The 17876-nt window shown below is 38.6% G+C and overlaps 1 long non-coding RNA gene across 2 annotated transcripts; it reads left to right on the top strand.

Annotated features, from left to right (window-relative positions):
• LOC126955541 (uncharacterized) lies at positions 1–17221 on the top strand. Of its 2 annotated transcripts, none has more exons than XR_007725962.1 (3): positions 1–187; positions 449–953; positions 17066–17221. It is a non-coding gene; the product is annotated as an uncharacterized LOC126955541 (long non-coding RNA). The 2 variants fall into 2 exon arrangements; XR_007725961.1 differs by lacking the exon at positions 17066–17221 and adding an exon at positions 4337–5126.
• Positions 17222–17876: the final 655 nt, after the last annotated feature.

Here is a 17876-nt window from a genome sequence, read left to right as displayed (position 1 = left end):
ACTTGCCCCACTTGCTTCAGAGAGAGAAGAGCGGGTGTGCGGATTAGTGAAGGAGCAAGAGTCATGGGAATAGAAGAATCCAAGGTAGAGCAGGAAGAGAAATCTAGCTAGAGAAAGAAGCGGAAGTCAAAATTAGTAGACTCTCATTTTAAATTTTTAATGACTTCTTGGTGGCTTCAAGATAAAAGTAAGTATACGATTATAATGCAAAGATAGTATTCAAATGGGGAGTTGAATGGGGAGTTCATTAGGTAAGTTGAGTTAACTCACAGGATCGATTCCTTTTCATGACATAAAACCATCTGTGTTTTGGGTATTGTGAATTGAGAACTCCCCCTCGCCCTTCTCCCAGCCTGTGTTACTTTGTCTTTATCGTTGACTCTGTATCATTAACATTTCACATATCAGATTTTATTATAATTTTGTATTTATCTCTTTTTCCCACCAGACAATGAATTCTTTGGAGGTAAGCACTACGTGTCTATTTTACCTTTGTTTCCCAGCACAAGATAGACAATGAGGAGCTTTGTGTTTGGGAGAAGAATAAAAGTCAACTGTAGCGAAACGTCTCAGAAGTAGGATTTATAAGCAGTTCTCAAAGGATGCACATGAAAATGTAATTTCTTGGAAAAGCGGCAAACAGAAAAGAATCAAACAAACCGCAATTGTGTGTAGCAAGGATAAATATGCAATGCATCATCAATAGTATTTGTTGGGTGAATAAAAAAACCTTTTAGCCAACAATATATAAGCAGAATGGAGCAGGAGTTTGAGAGATCCCTCAAGCAATAATGGAGGCCACTGGAGAGGCAAGACTGCCAAAGGCTAAGTTATTGACCCAGTATTTTTAAAACTGCCTCTGAAAAGAAGCCTGAGTGAAAGAAAATAATTTGTGCAATTAGGATGTATTTTTACTTTGTGTTCCTATCTACTTCTTTCACAAGCTATTTTTGGTAAGTTTTCATTAACCTTCTAACAAAATGCCAATTAAAGCATCTTTTAATAGGCTGTGTTTAGAAGACCGAATCCAAAGAGAAAAACGTGCTAGATCAACACGTCAGTGTAGAAACCAGATTCTTAATCCTAGTTGGATAACAACTGATGTTCTCAGTTGTTTTCACCTGGGATAGCAATATATTACATGAAAACACAAACTCTCCAAGCAGTAATAAGGAATACATAATACAATGCTAGTGCTGGGCTGACTTTCCTACTTTGTTTCCTGGTATCTATTTTTACGTTTAATTTTGCCTTTTTCCATCAGTTGCTCTGTTAACAGTAATTTGTTTTCCACATATTGCCAAACAACATCCCAGGTTTGTGTTTATCATATAACCTGACAGCATACTCAAGTCTGTGTTGATGTTTGAATGTTTTGCATGACATCAGCATTCTCCTATTTCCGGGAATATGAATTAAACCACACTGCATGTTTATGTTTGGATTGCAGGTGCTCTGGGTGGAGTTCCAGTTACATTTATGTCTCTTGTTGAGAAACAAGCCCATAGTGAGATGAAACAAAAATTTAAATTGGTCCTACACACACTGATATGGTGTGGTTCTGTGTCCCCACCCAAGTCTCAGATCGAATTGTAATCCCCACGTGCCAGGGGAGGGACCTGGTGGGAGGTGATTGGATCAAGGGGATAGATTTCCCCCATTCTGTTATCATGATAGTGAGTGAGTTCTCACAAGATAGTTTAAACATGTACATCCCCCCTTGCTCTCTCTCCTGCTCCAGCATAGGAGAGGGGTTTGCATCCCCTTCGCCTTCTGCCATGATTGTAAGTTTCCTGAGGCTTCCCAGTCATGCTTCCTGGTAAGCCTGTGGAACTATGGTAAGCCTGTGGAACTTTAAATCTCTTTTCTTCATAAATTACCCAGTGTGAAAATAGACTTTATAGCAGTGTGAAAATGGACTAATACAGACAGCTTTTCAGATTAATCAGATTTTGACTTTCCTTTTACTTCTGCACATCATGATGCACCCTCTTCTCTCTGCATTCTGTTCCTCCTCCCTTCCTTGACTGTTTAATTCCTATCCATCCACCAAGTATCCTTCAGGCATCACTCCTGCATGTCCCCACAGCACCATGTGCTGACCTTGTGAGAGAGGTCATCCCACTGAAGTGTTATTAGGGTCACTTGTCAGTCTGTCTCCATTTAACTGTAAGCTAATGAAGGCCAGGTATTTACATTATTGACTGTCATATCTCTACTCATAAAGGGACTGACTAATACAATAAGTGCCCAATGTATGCCTGCAAAATAAAGAAAATTTCAAAATAAGAACAGAAAGACAGATGGGCAGATATCTGCATACATAGTTTATAAATTGATATGGATGGTAAACGATACATACATGTAAATAGAAAGATAACTAGAGGGATAGATACATAATCAATTGGAGACATAGGTAGATTATGGAGACAAAGCTAAGAGGAGGGATGTGAGGATGCTAGGCCCAGGTTGCTGTCTTGTCTCATGGCTTTTTCATTCTTCATGCCCTTCCCATTCAATTCTTTGGAAAGTCCTAAGCAGTGTTCTATCATATTCATATTGAATTAGCTGGTTTCCCTCTCTACTCGCTTCCTGAAGAGATGGACAACCGAATTTTTGTTGCTGCTGTTGAATTTAATAAGCACTCAATTTTTCAAAGCTGTCTACAGCTGATCTAATTTCCTTTCAAACTAGTATAAGAAAACAATGTTTTTGCCAGTTATACCTGACATAACATGTGTGAGGTGTTTACGTGGTAGGAGTCTATCTACTATACAGATAAGAAAACAGTAATGAATTGTGTCAACAGGAATCGCCTTTAGTCATAGCAGGGCTAGAAGGGGTGGCTCACGGGGACAGAGGGGGTCTTTTCTGCTAAATGAATTCCGACTGATGAATACAATATGTGATCAAGAAGAAATTCTCTGACACACTGTCTGTGGCTTATATGCTGTATGTTTAATGTGAAGAATGTGTTACATTTATTTCTAATTTCTAAGGTGAAAGTAGATTTAGGCTTATTTGATGGAGAAACTCTCCAGCCTTGCAGAGTTGAACGCAGCAACCTAAGCCTAAAGGAAGTCCTGTTTTCTTTAGGAGTAAAATATGGTTTTGGTCGGAGGGCTAAGATGCAAAATTGGGTGCTTTCTGTCATGGTGGCTGCCCTCCTAATCAGATATGGAATTTGGAGTTGGAAAAATAATAAAAAGTAAAAAAGTAAATAAATCCCCAAATAGGAGAGGAGTATGTGAGGTTAGTACAGCTTAAGCTTCACCATGTGTGGAACTGTGGACAAGTCATTTTTAGTTACCTTTGGTGAGAACTAAATCTTCACCAAATATTCTTAGTGATTATTAGAAAGTTTTAAGATCCTGTGAAGAAAACTACAAATTTTAATGTTTTTTTTTTCTTGAGAACTATAAATTTTGCTTTATGACAAATTATTATTTTGTGGTCCAATATCACCAAAAAGGCACGCAGGACTCACATTCTTCTAGGTCTTCTCCTTTTCCTGTCTCTTAATTGATCCACTATTCCTCCTCTTTCTCTCCCAAGCTCTAAACACAGGTTTCCAGTTTAGGTATTACAGAGGTATCAGTTTATCCCTTATAGACAAATTCTTAGGAGTTGCTAGAATTTGTTCATAAACCTGGGTGAAGTAAATTGACTGTAAATATTTATACTGGAGTATGGTAATATTTAAAAAGAAATGCACAATATTAGCACACCCACTCCGAAGCCTCACCTCTCCTTAACTATAACCATGGCTAAGTTGCCCAACCTCTCCTGGTCTCGGATTTTACAACTGTGAATTAAGATGCACCGGATTGCTTAAGTTCTTATAAATATTCAATGACCTAATCCAAAGAAAGTTTGTATCCAAGTGTCTAACATATGGCAAATGCTCAGAAGATGTCTGGTATTCTTAAAATAAAATTGGAATTTATTTTACCTGCTAAGGATCGTGACAGTACTGCCCCTGATAGTTTTGTGTTTCATTGGTTTCCTGTATCTCACCTAGTCAAATTTACTTCTTAAACATTTCTGAATATTATCAGTCCTATGATATTTATAGAACAGGAAGACTTTTGAAACAGGAAATAGGAGCATTGTATCATGTATTTGATATAGCGACGGAGTGTCCTCCGCAAACCCTCTGGTTGCCACAGAGTCTAAGTCTAAGCTTGCCAGCACGGCAACCAAGACGACTCTCAATGAACTGTCTTCAGCTTCAATTTCTGTTGCTTCTCTACACAAACATTCTCTACGAGAGCTGGCCAAGAATATGACTCCTCAAGTGTCCTTGGTTACCTGCTCATGTACTCCTTCATTCTAGGAGCATTTGGCCAGAGTCATCTTTCTGAAATGGAAGACTCATGTATTGCTCCTGTGTGTCAGATGGGAAGCTGATGGAAAGTCTTTAGCAGAGAAAAAATTCAAAGCGATTGCAGTGATTTATGTGACTCTACAGATCCTGGCCCCAGCTCCTGTGGATATCACCTCCCACCTCTCTCCTCTTCCCTGGCTGCACTCCAACCATATTGGTTCCCTCACTTTCTTCACACTCAATAAGAATGCTCTACCTCAGGGCCTTTGGATATTCTGTTTCCTCTCCCTGGAAATACCTAATCCACAGGTTTTCACGTCTCCCTGCTTTTCTCCTACCATGGGTGGCAGGTGGACTGTCACCTTCACAGACAGGCTGTTTTCTGCGTGCACTTTATTACATAGCAACACTTCCTTTGTCCCTTTCAATTTCCTTATGCTGCTTTATTACTTTTTTCATAGCACATCTCTCCACTAGATAAGTCTGTCTTTGTTTTTTTTGTTTGTTATGTAAGGTCCATGAGAACATGCAGTTTGTCTTATTTTATCTTCATTGCCCAGAATAGTACATTGGGTAGTATTAACCATTACTTCAGAATGACTGGACCCTCCACCAAGCTCTCTAGTGTTGTTCACAGTTTCCCCTTGTCTAGAGTTCCTTGTTACTGTGTTTAAATTTGGCTCAGCTTTTTTTCAGCTTACTGAAATCTATCATCTGTTTGAATCCTTCAGTGAACATCCTGGTCTATAGTGATCATCTGTCCACCTACATTTCTGGAGAAATAAAAAAATTTACTTGTCAATTATCATCTGTGACTTTGTATGTACAAAGTAGGTTGTTGGTTATGTAAATATGTCCTGGGGTCAGATTGCCTGGGATCAAATCTTGGCTTAGCCATTTATAAGTTGAGTGACCTTGTGCAAGTGACATAGCTCACCTGCCGTTCCTTCACCTGTCAGAGAGAATAGGATTAGAGCCCGGTGCATTCATTTGCTGCACGACTTAAATGAGTTACATTCATCAAAGCACTATCCCTGGCACATATAAGTGCTTGGTCGACACTTGCACTGATTTTTATCACGTACATACGTTGTGTCACCAGCTAGATCAGAAGCTCTGTTCTATGTGCCATAACATCTGGCAGAGTCTTCCACACAGCAGGTAATAACTCTATTGACTTTTGGTAAAATTATTTCCCAAAAGAAATGTCAGAAGAAATGCTTAGAAAAATTATGCCAAAGCAATTATGTTTGTAAAGCTGTTTTGGGACTTAGAAAGGGTAAAGGAGAGTTTCAAAAGAAATTCCCTTTACATACTCAGTTGGAAAACATTTTCTAAGCATGCACTAAGGGCTAGCCATTGTGCTCTGTGCGCTAGAGATGCAGTGATGAAAATGACATGGATCTTTTCCATACGAGTTTGTGGGGACAAATATGTGAATGAATGGCTGTAACAGAGTGTGAAGAGGGCTGAAAGGGAGGTGTGTGCAAAGCATGATAGTGTCACAGCGGTCATTTATGGATGGGGGATGTACTGGATAGTTGCTTTTTCAGGTTGACTTAGGTAGCCTGCATTTCTATTTCTGTGTGCCGCACGAATGATTTTGAAAATGAGAATGGCATTAAGAATGAAAATGAAATAGGGTCCCCAGGGAATAAGAGCAGAAGTGGTTTGGGGAGAATATACCAAAACTGAGTAAAACAAGAAGCACAGATTGAACCAAAATTGTTTATTTCATTAGGTTTTGCTATAACGTAGGAAAAAAAATTCTGAAAACAGCACATCGACTAAGACAGGATTTGTTGCCTTATTGTTCTAGCATGTTGTTGATTAATTCAACTGTTTCTGTCTTCAATGTTCTCTAATTGCAAGAATAATATGAAGATGGCATAAAACTTTAAGGTAACTGTCAGGGCCATGAAAAGCAAAGCATGTTCTGGCCTCCAGGACCATGGTTTATGCCACCTGCTCTCATCTGTCTGCTTCTACCCATTATTCTGATTTCTGTCTTATCTGACAATGTCTTTCAATGACAAACACAACATTAAGGTAGGTTGAAAATGTAATTCTAACCAACACTTTTAAGAGATAAAAGAAAAAATAAGCATCTTTTACTTGAGAATTTACCTGTTCACAAGTAAATTGAGTTTCTGTTAATCTTTGTATATGTATGGCTGGTGTGCCTACTGTTAGCTTAAACTGATACAAGATCAAGATATAAAATCAATTACATTTCTATATACTAGCAATAAACAATATGAAAAATAAACTAATAAAACAATTCCATTTACCATAGCATTAAAAAGATTAAAATACTAAGAAATTAATTTAACAAAAGAAGTGCAATACTTACACATGAAACTATAAAACTTTACTGAAAGAAGTTAAAGAAGATTCTTTAATTTAGGTAAATTAAAGAAAAATCTTTAATAAGGGGAAAACTATTTTTTGTTCATGCCTCAGAAGACTTAATATTGCTAAGGTGGCAGTACTCCCAAAATTGATCTACAGATTCAATAAAATCTCTATCAAATCTCAGGTAATTTCTTTTGAAGAAATTAAGCTGATTATAAAATCTATATGGAAAATCAAGAAGCCCAGATTGGAAGAAAAAATTCTAAGAACAAACAAAGTTTGATAACTCACATGTTTTGATTTAAAAACTTACTATAATTCTATTGTAATCAAGATAGTGCTGGCATAAGAATGCAAACAGAATAATGGAATAGAATCAAGGATGCAAAAATAAACCTTTACATTTATCACAAAATTAAAAAATTATTCTTCAAAGAGCACCGGCAAGAATGTGAAGAGGCAAACCACAAAATGAAAAAATACCTATTTGTAAATTATCTAGTAAGGAATTTGTATTACATAAAAATATTTTAACCCAACAATGAAAAGGCAAGTAACCCAATCAAAAAGATGAGCAAATAATCTAAATAGACATTTCTCCAAATAAATATTATTTCTCCAAGGAAGATATACAACTGACCAATAAACACACAAAAGTAATGCTCAAATGTCATTATTCATTAGGGAGATGTATATCAAAATCACAATGAATTACCACTTCACACTCATTAGGATGGTTAAAATTAAAAAGACAAGTATAAACAAGGATGTGGAGAAAATGTGAAGCAGAGTTATCACCTACAGATTCCATTTCTGGATATAAAACACTTGGACATAAATGTTCATAGCAGCATTATTTGCATTAGCCAAAAGTGGAAACAATCCAAATGTTCATCAGTTAATGAACAGACAAACAAAATGTGATAGATCCATACTAGGGGATCTTATAAAGTCACAAACGTGAATGAAGTACCCATGCGTGTTACAACATGAATAAACCTTGAAAACATGTAAAGTGAAAGAAGCCAGTCACAAAATATCACATATCACATGAGTCCATTTCCATGAAATGTCCGTAACAGGCAAATCTATAGAGTCAAGAGGTAGATTGGAGGTTGTTTGGAAGAAGTAGTTAGGGGAATAGGGAGTGACTGCTAATTGGTACAGGATTTTTTAAGGGGTAATGAAATGTTTTAAAATAAAAGAGTCATAATTATTGCAAGACTCTGCGTATACTAAAAATCACTGGATTGTACACTTTGACACAGTGAATTTTCTGACCTACAAACTGTACCTCAATAAAGCTGTTATTTCAAAACCCTGCATAAAATGAGTTGAAAACAGTGGCAGCATTAGAATCCTAAACTCCTAAGATCTGAATGAATTTTGAGCATCTTCTAGGACAATGATCTTCAGTTGCTTGAATCCTCTCCTGAAAAATGTTTTATCTGTGTTAGGCTCACACCAAACACAGAAATCATGACTATTCTTTCTCTGGATGAGTTTGTTTGCATGTTAGGAAGCTTAAGAGCTGCTATTATCATTGTATTGTTATATCATTATATTGTTACAATGATAATAGCATAAATATAAAATATATTTTATAAATATATTAAAATATGTTACATTATATTTTTATAATACATTGTATTTTGTTGTGTGTATTATGACCTAGGCATAAAGTGCTTTATGTCACTAAGTATTTAATATCTGTGTCATGAATTGGTTTTGAGGTTATGGTGGGCTCCATTTTACACAAACAAAACTGAGGCACAGGAAGTAAAAAATAAATTGAAAGTCACATAGCTCATAAAAGAACTTGAGCCATATTTGACTTCACAGGCTACTTTTAATTAGTATTTCATATTGGCCTAAATCTAAATTGAAATATCTCCTTTCAATTGCTCATCCTTTCTTTCTGACTCCTTCATGTCACTGTAGAAGTCTATTTACTTACAGGAAAATGTTTTCATATCCCCTTAAGTCTTCTACACATTGAGTATCTGGATTTACATCACTTCAGTCAAAGGTTTTCAAGTTATGGTCCTGAGACCTTTTCTACATTTGTCTGAAAGTGCGGTGTACAGAGGTCAAGAAATAAGATGCAATTACTCCCAGCTGTGGTCTCCTAGGCACCTTGAAAAGAACCTCTTGCTCCTTCCAAACAACCATAAAAGTTAGGCAATATTTTGCATATTTTACAAATGACAGCATTGAACACAGAGAGGCTGAGATCTTGTCCAAGATTACACAGCCATAAAGTAATGGACACAAGCTTTGAAACCATGTCTGGTTGTATTTGTTACTACTGACTTGAATTAGTTAATAGACTAGAAATTCCCCATTTCTTCAACATTGTAGACACACAAAATCAACTACATTAGCTGGAAGGATCCTACTGAAGAACTAAAATCCTCCTAGCAGCTGGAGGTTGTAAATCTTAGGGCTGGAAGTTAGTGTGAGGCCAAGCTTATTAGTCATAATTAGAAGTCCTTAACATTTCAGAAAGGCTCTTTGTTGAACTGGACACTTTCTCTTGAAAGGAATAATGCAAATCTTTCAATTTATTTTATTTTATTCTGTTTTTCCTACCACAGTGAGGTAGTGTCTGGGTGAGAACATTCCTTTGCTTTTCATTTCTTCTCCCAGAGAACCCTTTTCATAGAATGTTTTTTAACTTGGCAGTTATTTTGATTAGAGTATAAAATTTGCCTTTTATGCTGAAGGATATTTTTCCAAAAGCTTCTAGAGTCATTGCAGCTATTTGGCAGCAGGTTGAGGATGGGGAATGTGTACCCACCCTTGATGGGGAGGCCCAAAACTTTGGCTGCAAGCGCTGGTAGAATCCAGGGAGTGGCTAGCAGCTCTTTTCACATGCGAGGCCACTGGCCACTGAAGGCATAAAGAGGGCTTTATTTTAATGAGGCGGCTGGTAGGAGGGCTGCCTAAAGTCAAGCTATGGCAACCAATAAGACTGTCGGAAACGGTAAACAAATTGCAACCCTTTTCCAAAGACTTCTCAGAATTGCCTGGGAGGTGAGTCAGCCTCCCCTATCCCAACAAAGGAGACAGTGACCCAAGGAACTTTCATCTGAGGGACTACTGTTGGTTTGCGTTTTTACTTTCAAAATGAAAAGTGAGGACCTGAGGCCTTAGAAAAGGATGGCGATGCAAGTGTGAGCGGCTGTATCTCACTTCTCCAACGGGCAACTGTCCTGCTAGAAGAGGAAGCAAAACCCAATCACCAATCAAACACCTTGAGGGCTGGACTTTCATTTAGGGACTTTGCACATATCATCTTTGTTAATACCCACAAGAACCTTTGGTGGCAGCTAATCTTAACCACATTTTTAATATATATATATGTGTGTGTGTGTGTATGTAGATATAGATATAGATGGGCATGGACCAGCACGATGGGCATGGACCAGCACGATGTCTGAAAAAAGACAAAAGGAATTGAGCAGTGCTGCAGCTGAACATGCAATGGGTGAACAGGTTCAGCCCCTACGTTTTGAAGTAGGACTGCAAAACAAGAGATGAGACAAGGAAAAATGAATATTAATGTTATTGAATACTGAGGTGAGATCAACTCAGACACTAGAAAACACGCAAATACTTAAGACTTATAGTAAAACTTGGCTTACACCTGTTCATTACTTTGGGATGATTTCACTAAATAAACCATTTAAAAATCTTAAAATATTTTTAATTAATTTCCAGAGGCACAGTGGATGCACTTATATATTCCCTATCCAAATATTAATCCCCACTCATTGTTAAGTCCTGGAATAAATACAGATACTTCAAATCCTGGATTGGTAAAGTTAACATTCATTCTTAGAAGAAAAAAAAGCAAAAAGACTCAACACTATTAACTCCTAATTCGGAAGAGATTTAAATTAATATCCAGAAATAAGCCAAAAGCTCAAAGAAATGAATACAAATGTCAGGAAATGGTTATATTTTCCAGCAAATATCATTAATGCATTCTAAACACATCTGCTTCAGACTGCAGTTGACCGTGCAAGAAGTCACTCCCGTAATGACTTAGAAAGGGACTGACTGAGCAAAACATTTCAATTCTGGAGACTTATTCTCAAAACTTGTATTTGATGTTTTCACAAATGAAGATAGGTTAAATGCATGGCCCCAGCTGTATCCCTGAAATTCCTCTCCATGTGTTTCAAAGATTTTTTTTTTTTTTTTTGAGATGAAGTCTTGCTCTGTCACCAGGCTGGAGTGCAGTGGTGTGATCTCGGCTTACTGCAACCTCCACCTCCCGGGTTCAAGCAATTCTCCTGCCTCAGCCTCCCGAGTAGCTGGGACCACAGGAGTGTGCAACCACGCCCAGCTGATTTTTGTACTTTTAGTAGAGGTGGGCTTTCACCATGTTGGCCAGGATGGTCTCGATCTCTTGACCTTGTGATCCGCCCACGTTGGCAAGATGTCTTTTTAACAGCATTCAAGATATTCATCAACCTGGCAGAAATTCCGGGGACAAGTTGTGAGTTTTGCCATTAAGGCATGCTTCATTGGCAAACCTTGAGTCCACAGACTGCCCTGGATGAACAAATTGGGATCATGTCAAGAAGGCCAGAGATTGGCCCTAGGATAAGCCATACCTCCTCTTCCTGTCTCTAAAGTTGAAATTGAATTGTCATGAACATTATTTTGCATGGTGGCCGTGCGTGCACATTGTATAAGGAGCTCTGTCCTCTCACATGATTCTTTCCCTGCTGCCCAGGAGAGGGCCCACCTCCATTGCCTTTCCCTCAGACTCTCACATGGGCTTGTTAGCTCATCTTCCCCTCTCCAGTGTGGCTCTACTCCAAGTCCTTCTCGACGCTGCTAAACTATTAACTTAAATGAGTATCTGAATAAATCCTTTATGAACTTCCCGTTGGCTGTAGGATAAATGATCACATGCTTTAGCCCTGCATTCATAATGAGACCCAGCATACTTTTCAAAAAATGGCCTTCTAGTCAAGCTGCTTCCAACCTCCAGGCCATCCCAAGCTCTGTCGCTGCTCTGTCCCTTTCAGCTTGCTGACTCTCTGCTGACTCTCTGATAGTTCATGTTGCTGTTTCTTGCTCAACTCAAGACAACAAAACAAAAGTGCTTCCATTGAGAAACTTCCCAAGATTCTCAGAAAGGTGGGTAGCCTGACCCTTGCCTCCCGCATAAGTGGCCCTCTCTAATTTGACTCGGGACTCCTTGAGAAAGAACCTATGCTTTATTATTCGTGGCCTCCAGAGTGAAGCCTAGAACCTGGCGTGAAGTCCATGTTTGGTAAATGATGGCTGGATTCCACCGGAATTATGGGCCAGGTGTCAACCACGCTGAGATACATGTGAGTGGCCTTTCCTGTTTCCCCCTGGCAATTCTGAGCAGCTTAACTGAGCTCAGCAAGAGGCAGAGTTCAGTCAATTTTGTTCCGTGATCTGCAGGCGTGTGATAGAGGATGGAAGATCGCAGCCACTCAAAGAAGGACTCGCAGCATGAAGTTTAAAGGCATGCATATGGGCTGGCTCACAGGCTGATCCCACAGGCTGATCCCACAGGCCGATGCCACAGGCCGATCCCACAGGCCCTGGGGATTTTCTCCTCTCAAGCTGTGAGTCTCTGTGGCAACCACATTTCCCCAAGCTTCTTTCAGGGGAAAGAGACTATTTTAGGTAATGAAGACTTTGGTCACACTTCAAACCTACCATTCTCAGGAAAACAAAAATTGGAGTCCTTCTTTCTAAAAACTTTCCCATTCTCTTTACTCCTCTTTCTACTTGATCCAGTACCTCTGTGCTGAAGGAGGCTGCTGGAGCCAGGGATGCACTCTCTCTAACACCTGGAAATGCTCCAAAATGCCTATGGTGGGTGAAGTATAGAGCAAACCCCCTCACTTCACTCCCAAAGCTGTCTCATTTTGGCATCAGGCTACGTAACCAGCCTTTTCTGTCCCTGCTAAGTCAAAATGTAGCACTGACCTCTCTGCAAATTTGTTATGCAAATATTCTTTTTAGGGCCTTTGATTAATAATGGTAGCACACTAAAGTGAAGAATACAAAAACACTAAAATGCATATATAAATGTATGTACATATATATAACATATATACAGAGAGTGAGAGAGAAAGGGGAGAGAGAAAGACAGAGAGAAAAAAATTGTCTTGAAACCTTTTGAAGGCTGTAAGGCAGGTGCTGTTTACCAGATTGTGCAAGGGGGGAAACTGAGGTTCAAAGGGTAAGTTCATTTCTCATGAGTAGTGAATGAACAGGCTGGACTTGAACTCTAGTTGGCAGTACTTTTGGTACTTTCTCTAAATGACCCTGCCATGCATCTTCTCCAGAAAGCACAACTAATTATACATGTAAGGCAAAGTCCAGAAAAAAGAATTTGTGGTAAAAAGCAATGCAAGTTTCAGTGAGAAGTTGTTTTCTCCGCCATTTCTATTCATCATGCTTTCAGCTTTTCTTGGGTTATTTCTGCTTAGTGGAACATCAATATCTTTATGCTCCACTATTTTATTAAGTATATTAAGCAGGGGAATTGCACTCACAAAATGTACTTTAAAAAATATAAGTGTTCTGCAAACAGAGGCAGTGTTAGAATTGTTATCATTGTTATGAGCATTTCTCTTGCTGTACTTTGTTGGTTTGTTGTTTCATCTAGTCTTTTTAATTGTACATAGATTGGGTGGAGCCTACTAATTGCTTCCTCAATATCCATTTTCCCTTTCTTCTTAATTGATGAGGCTTCTTGTGTTTGCTCATTGGCAATGTTCTCATCTAAAAACTACATTTCTCATTTTCCCCTGTGGTTAAAGACGGCCATGTGACACACTTTGGGATAACAGAGTAAGCAGAAATCACTAGGCAAACTCTTACAAAAGACCCTTAAAAAGTGGACTTGACTGGTCAATATATTTTAACCACTTTTCTTTCCATATTTGCTTTTCTAGAATGCAGACATAGAGGTTGAGATTGTTGGGAATTGAGCATCTTGTGACTATACAGACAGTGCTTACCAAGATAGACACAAGGACTTTGTTCTCAACATCCTTAAGCCAACGAACCATAGCCAACGAAACACCTACTCAGTAACTTCTTATGTGAGAGAATAAAAATAAACATCTAACTTGTTTAAGCTTCCATTATATAAATTTTCTGTTATGTGTTGCTAAACTCAACCCCTCAGTGACATAGCCATCCAAAAGGAGCAAAGTATATTGTAAAAGTCCCAGACTAGAAGTCTGAGATCTCTTCATTGGTCTTCTGGCCACAATTCTTTTCTTTATGCCTAGTAAGTCTCCACATTTTAGCTAGATTAGTCTTTCTACTGCCTTATTCTAAATATTACAACAAATTTTCATTGTTTAAGAGCAAATTCCAAAACACTTGTAATTAGAAGTCCCTTCTAGATCTGGCCCCTGCCTACCTCCCCATCCTCATAACTCAGTTCATTGCCACTGTCTCTGCCCTGTAGCCACAGTGATCTTATTTCCCCAGTGCATGGTTATTTGGTTTTCCATCCTGATTGCTATTCCTTTTGCTCAGAGCATTCTCCCCATCATGACTTTCTCTTTAAATATCAAAATAAATGGAACATTGTTCACAAATACCTTTTATGTCACTGTGGTTATCCCCTTTAGAAAAATTGCATTTACTCTCTTAATGTCTTGCTCACTGGACTGTTCCCAGAGTCTTGTCCACTGGACAGGTGATAATGAGAGAAGGGGCCCTGACGTGTCTTGTTTATAACAATATCCCTAAAACTTATTCTAGTGCTGGGCATAAGGAAAACACTCAACTTATTATATGAATGTAAACTTCAGAAAGTCATCTCTCTTGTCTCAGAGTTTTGCCTCTGGGAGAAACCTAAATTAAGGCTTCAAATTCAAATTTATTTAGAAGGTGATCCCAGGAAAAGCTAGGGAAGTAAGAAAGTAAAGGACAGAAAAAATAAGAAGCTAACAAGTAACATATTATTATATCAAGAAATGTTTGATCATGCACATTTTGGTGCTGTGGACAGCTTATTCCACTGAGGAATTCTGAAAAACAGTGGAGAACAAATCTGAGTTATATTGCCAAGGGGCGAAGGAGCTCTGAGGTGTTAAGCAATCAGCTCCAACCAAGCATTGATTAAAAGCTGTTGGGTTGTGGTGGTAATGACACCCCAGCACTGCTGGCCTGCTTGGCATGCAGGTAGGGAAAACTTGTCTTCTAAAGAACACCAAACCTTCTAGGGAGACAGCTTGGATTCTGGCAACTGACAATGAGGGAGTGTGAATGGATGATAAATACTGAGGGGATCCTAATGGACACCCACAGAGCGCCTCACATCACTACACTTCTCTCAGCCAATACTCCTCATCATAAAATGGATTTGGCAGCTGCCTGGAATATTTCTGCAGATTGAACTATTGAATCTATTTGAAACACGAACCTTCTGATTAATCTTTAATAGAATAATATTGTTCCACACAGGCGTATTTCCTTGGCAAATGGAGAGTCCTTTCTTTTTATGGTAAACTTAAGTTGAAACATCATTTTTATTATATATTACATCGGTCTCTGTCAAGTCACCTAGAGCTAAGACTTGATGGGAATTTTAAGATAGGCATCACTTTGTCTACTAGTTTGTAGTTGCAACAAACAGGAAAAAATCCAGCACAGGCTAGTTTGCTGAGCGATGATGGGTACCATGGACAGAGGCAAGGCTTCTGTCTGGAATAGATCAAACTCTCTTCACCTGGCCTAGCTATAAAGTTGAGTGAACCTGGATACAGGTAAGAGACCTTTTTCTCATTCATAAAATAGGAATGATAACTTATATCATGCATATTTATCATGAATGCTTGTGACACACACACACACACGCATACATATATACATATTCTATACATAGAATAGAAATTTGGCATCACATTATCTGGGTTTTTATTCCAGGCACGCCACATTAGGAGTACCTCTTAATCTAAGTTTCAGTTTCCTCATTTGCTTAATGAGCTTTATAATGGTATGCTTCTTATTTTGTTTTAAGAATTAATAAAGTACATTTTAAAAGTTTCTGGCATTCAGAAGGTGCTCAATATAGGCTAGTTACAATTATTTTATTGGCATTAATATTAATAATAATATCATTATTTTCAAGCAATTATTGCTGTGTAGTTTTTATCAGCCTTGCACCTTTGTACTTGTGATCTTTACAAAAAGTGAACATATCTCTTGATGGTCAGCTTTGACTAGCATTTTTTGCACCAAACTCTATGTGCAGATCATCATTCAAGTATTTGGAATTTTTTATCCTGTGGGAATTTTTAATTTAGAATGGAGCCCAGGGCTTCAAATGATCCATGCAGAGAGAATGGGTGATAATTTGGTATTCAACCTTAAAGCAAACTTTCATTCATCTCAGATCTTTGCCCCTTGTCTCCCATCACTATCTTGCTGATGGCTGCTTCTAAATGAAGCATTGCCATAAATTGTAATGGGTAACCAGGAGCCATCAGTCCTTTGTTGAGGGTCAAGTCACTAAATGGTAAAATCGGTAATAGTCTTTGCGTCTTCACCCAAATCACTACTGCAACTCCAATAAGTGTTGATCTTGCACATTCGCACATCACCCTGAAACACCTCTAGGGTGCTTTAGCCTTAAGGTGCAGAGCTAATACATTAACAAGAATGTCTTTTGCATTGAGGCTATCAGAAGTTTCCCTTCAACCATGACTTTAATTGCCGATTACAGATGGAAGTCAAGTTTGCAGGGAGCAGAACGTTCATGCATAAGGAGGGATGAAAGTTCAATGCATTTTCTATGAGAGGCATAGTGTTACTTTTAAAGATCAAACTTGGCTCAGATTTGTCACGGCATTTTAGAACTTGAAGGTATCTAAGGGGCCTTCTGGTTATAATTGCCTTCTTTTACAGATGAAATCAGGCTCAGAGAGGTTAATTACTTGCTCAAGGTCAGCTATGGCAATGCTTCTCAAACTTTGATGAGAATAGGAATCCACCTGAGTGGATCTTGTAACAATGCAGTAGGTCTTGGGTGGGATCTGAGATTCCGCATTTCCGTAAGCTCAAAGGGAATGCAGCCGCTGCTGCTTCATGAATGACTCTAAGTAGCAAGGGAATTCTATGACAGCTAAATGAGAATGCAGACATTTTTGATACCTCATTTATCATTTTATTTTATGTACTGAATTTTACCTCGTTGCTGAAAATGGAATGTCCAAAACCACCAAGGCTTAGACTGATGACTGTCATTAGTCACTTGGGGAGGAATGGTATACTTTTTAATTAATCAGATTAAACATGTATAAACATTTAAGCAAATTGTCAACAAATCTATTGGTTAATCCATTTGAATGTCATCAACAGGCCTAAGTGTTGTGTGGTGGATGCTATGATGTGTCACACAGAACTTCTCTCAGGATGACAGGATGGAGCTCCAGCTGTGAAAGTGCTGCTGCAGACAGCCGTCAGCTTCCAGTTCCTGTAAAAATGGCCTCAGCTTCAGAGAGCTCCATTACCCAAGCTCACACCTTTCCTGGGGTGTTCTGTATCCAGTGACTCTTCCGTGGACTTGCCAGGTAGTCATTCTTCCTGGTCCCCAATTGTGTCATTGGAATAAACATTTGTTACAGGATTAATTGTGTTTCCTCAAACTTATATGTTGAAGTCCTAACTCCCTAGGACCCAAGAATATGACCTTATTTGGAGATAGGCTTTTTAAAGAGGCAATTAGGGTAAAATGGGGTCATATAGATAGGTCCAAATCCAATATGATTGATATCTCTATAAGAAGAGGAGATTAGGATATAGACACACACAGAGGGAAGGCCATGGTAAGATGCAGGGAGAAGATGGCCATCTATAAGTCAAGGAGAGGGTCTTTGGGAGAAACCAACTCTGCCAACACCTTGATTTTGTACTTCTGGCCTCCATTATTGTGAGAAAACAAATTTCCATTATTTAAATCCCTCAGTCTGTAGTACTTTGTGATGGAAGCCCTTGAGAATGTTTTACAACATCCTTGGTGGTTGTCACAACTCTGCAGATTCCTTGGCTTAATAGGTAAGGGCTTTTGTAATGGGGAAGGCCAAGTAAAAGTCTCTGAAACTGGATGCCCCTTGCCCAAAGGAGTAAATCTAAACAATATTGCATAGCAAGGGAAATGGCAGAAATTAAT

Source organism: Macaca thibetana, chromosome 5, assembly GCF_024542745.1.
Source record: "Macaca thibetana thibetana isolate TM-01 chromosome 5, ASM2454274v1, whole genome shotgun sequence".
In the NCBI taxonomy this organism is placed as follows: domain Eukaryota; kingdom Metazoa; phylum Chordata; class Mammalia; order Primates; family Cercopithecidae; genus Macaca; species Macaca thibetana.
Note: the sequence above shows the minus strand (reverse complement) of the source record. Positions and strands in the feature narration are given on the sequence as shown.